This window comes from Spinacia oleracea, chromosome 2 (assembly GCF_020520425.1).
Source record: "Spinacia oleracea cultivar Varoflay chromosome 2, BTI_SOV_V1, whole genome shotgun sequence".
NCBI lineage: Eukaryota > Viridiplantae > Streptophyta > Magnoliopsida > Caryophyllales > Amaranthaceae > Spinacia > Spinacia oleracea.
This window is the reverse complement of record NC_079488.1, coordinates 26,672,878-26,675,973: the sequence shown is the minus strand read 5'-3', so window position 1 is coordinate 26,675,973 and position 3,096 is coordinate 26,672,878. Positions and strand designations below refer to the sequence as shown.

The window sequence follows — 3,096 nt, the reverse complement described above, 5'->3', positions numbered from 1 at the left end:
GTACGAGATCAAGTATTGTAATGAAGAGTATAAGGAGAAAAAAATAGAAATTATGGATAATACTAAAGGAGATTCGTTGCTTTGTGTTCAACAAGCTAATGGGATAAATTAATATTGTGAACATGCTCCAACAATAAAATCTAATGCTGCCTTAAATTACAGAAAATCTATGCAGAAAGAGAAATACATAACTGGGAGAAATAATGAAACTACTTGTGCAAAATTACGTAAAACTCATTACTTTTACTACTCACCAAACAAGTTGCTATAATATCAAAGAGCAGCACCTGATGCCACATCTGACTACAAATTGAAGAACCAGAATCACTACAACAGAACCATTTTCCTAGTAATTTTTGATTTTAACACTAGGCTGCTACCAGTAGCAGCAACACTGAATTTTGCAACAGGGGTCCTATCTCCTAAACAAAAGATATCGTCTACGGAGTAATTATAAACACCCACACTGCACCTACGCACCTTGCTATGAGTTACTAAATACAACCTTTGCCTTCCGTGAGGTTCTTGGAAAGCCTGCTAGCTGTGAAAGGAACTCGTTTTCCTCTGCTGAATAAATTTCATCCTTCTTGTTGCAGACAATAACTAATTTGTCCAAGACGGCTGCACTATTGAGCACAAATTTTATCAGTTGAAGTAGAGCTTTACAAGGTTTCTCATATTCACGAATAGTGACACTTTGAGTCGCCGCATCACACTTGGAGAAAAAATCTCATCCAGAAGCATAATGCAGTCACAGAAAATATCCTGAGAGTATACACTACTCAGAACAACAAACCTCAAATAACAAACAAATTTACAACTTAATTCCATTAACTTTGCATTCAACCTATCATCAAAGTGCACATTGTAACATGAAACACACTAAAATGTACTACCCCCTCCATTCTCAGTTGAAAACGGTAAAATAAACATTATTTGCACAACTTTCTAAAAAACAACAGAACGATACATTTTAACCCTAGCCTTAGCTTATAGGTATGGAACCATTATTGATGTCGTTTTGGAACAGAAAAACACATGTTCATAATTTATTGTGGCATCTGGTATATAAGCTATTAATGGGGACTCATAACCACTACCAACTGGGGTAAAAAAAATCTTTCAATCAACCAATTTCATATTTATAGTCTTACAAGGAGTATCTAACAAAGAGTTTAATATATCTTCAGATCAACTAGTTTCAGAGTAGACTCTGAAAGTATTTGCTCATCCATAAATGAGAAAACAATTGAGGAGAGAAAATGATTATAACTGAGCAAACATTTAAGGAGCTTCCATTTAATCAATTAACCAATTTAATTAAACAACACTGTAATTATCCACATAAATCACAGGAAAAATCTATCAACAATCTACTCATTTGCAGCAAATTTCCCCAGGAACTACAATCAGACATAAGTGAAACTCATTATCTAACCCTAAAATTTTAATGAAACACTAAAAATAACTCACCAAAGAAGAGGGCGCATATATGGTGGCGGTCGGCAGAGTGGCAGTAGTCGAAGTGGTGGAGGTCGGCGGGGTGGTGGTGGAGTGGTGGCGGAGCGGTGGATTTTGCGAAAACCATTTCACAATTTCTTCAAATCCTCCCTAATCACATATAACAAGTGAATAATTGATTGTTGCAGTAATTTTCGCATGTAAACATCAAAATCGAAGCTAAAAATTACAAAGAGCATTAGGAATCACTCAACAATTGCCTAACCCTACAATTTACAGAAATCAACAAAAAATCATTCACAAATTGAAGCAGAAGAGACGACGCATAGATGATGGAAGTGTGGAGATGGTGGCGATGCAGTGGTTGCAGCAGGTGAGGAGCGGTAGCGCTGAGGAGAGAGAATCACGAAGGAGAGCAAAAATGGAGGAGAGTAAATAAGGAGTTCCTGAGGAGAGTGTAGCACGAGGAGAGAGAAAAGGGAATGTTTCTGGAAGTCGGGATGATAAATAATTTTTGCAATATTTACGACTTTGCCATTACTAACGCGCTATGGAGATGCTTACGTCCGTTAGATCCGATCACAACGAATGCACGAGATCGCTTCTCATTCTTCTCATTTTAAGCTCCTTTCTCATTTGAGTGTAAATCTATATATATATATAACGTATATATAATATATAAATATAAAGGAGGCATATTTGCTGAAATATTAGAGCACCATGTAGGAATACTAATGATTTCGACCAATGAAAAATAAGATTTTTAATTTTGAATTAAAAAAATGAAGTGCCACATAGATAATTAATTAGATGCCATGTGGATATATTTAAATGCAAACAAATTTTATATTTATAAAATATATATTTACAAAAAAGATAAATATATCATATATATAGTAACAAATACGTTTACAAATTTTGGCAAATATTAACAAATACGTTTAAAAGTTTTAGCAAACAAATTTTATATTTATAAAATATAATTTACAAAAAGATAAATATAAAATATATATTAACAAATATTTTTCTTAAAGATATATAAAAAGATAATCAACTACTATTTCTTAGAATAAATTTAAGTTTATTTACATGATGTCACATAAGTAAACATTAACTACTTATATTGTAGATTTTTTAAATAATATGAAATACAAAATAATATAATTCGTGCATCGCACGGGCTAAAATCTAGTAATAATATATACAAAAGGCTAAGCCGTTTTCTCCTAATCTACTATGAGTTTTAACATGGTATCACAGGCTCTCTAAGAGTAGAGATTTATTTTTCGATTCTTTGTCTAAACACAACCTGTGAGGGGGTCGAAAAAGCACGAGGCTAATGCGTGACCTCGTCCCTCGTGGGTGTGACGATTCTTTTATTCAATCAAGTGTAATTGGATTTCCTGTGAGTATACACCCAATTGACTAGTAATATAGGAGTCGCCATTCAGTTTTTAAAGGGAGTGCAATTATGTTTGACCACGACGGCCGTAGGTTCCCTTGTGATCCCTGGTGTGGGGATCTCTCAACATACACCCGCAAGGTAGAGATTGAGGGTTCGGGGGACTGTAACTACCGAGAGGAGTACTTCGCTCGTCGATAACTCCAGAGGCAGGATATCCTTACTAGCTCAGC

The 3,096-nt window shown here is 34.7% G+C and overlaps 1 long non-coding RNA gene across 2 annotated transcripts; it reads right to left on the bottom strand.

The window, feature by feature from the left end:
• Positions 1-223: 223 nt before the first annotated feature.
• Positions 224-2,011, bottom strand: LOC110790666 (uncharacterized). 2 transcript variants are annotated; one of them, XR_002533858.2, is made up of 2 exons: positions 1,474-2,011; positions 224-765 (listed from the first exon to the last, which is right to left on the bottom strand). It is a non-coding gene; the product is annotated as an uncharacterized lncRNA (long non-coding RNA). The 2 variants fall into 2 exon arrangements; XR_002533857.2 differs by having other exon boundaries at positions 224-626.
• Between the last annotated feature and the right edge of the window lie 1,085 nt (positions 2,012-3,096).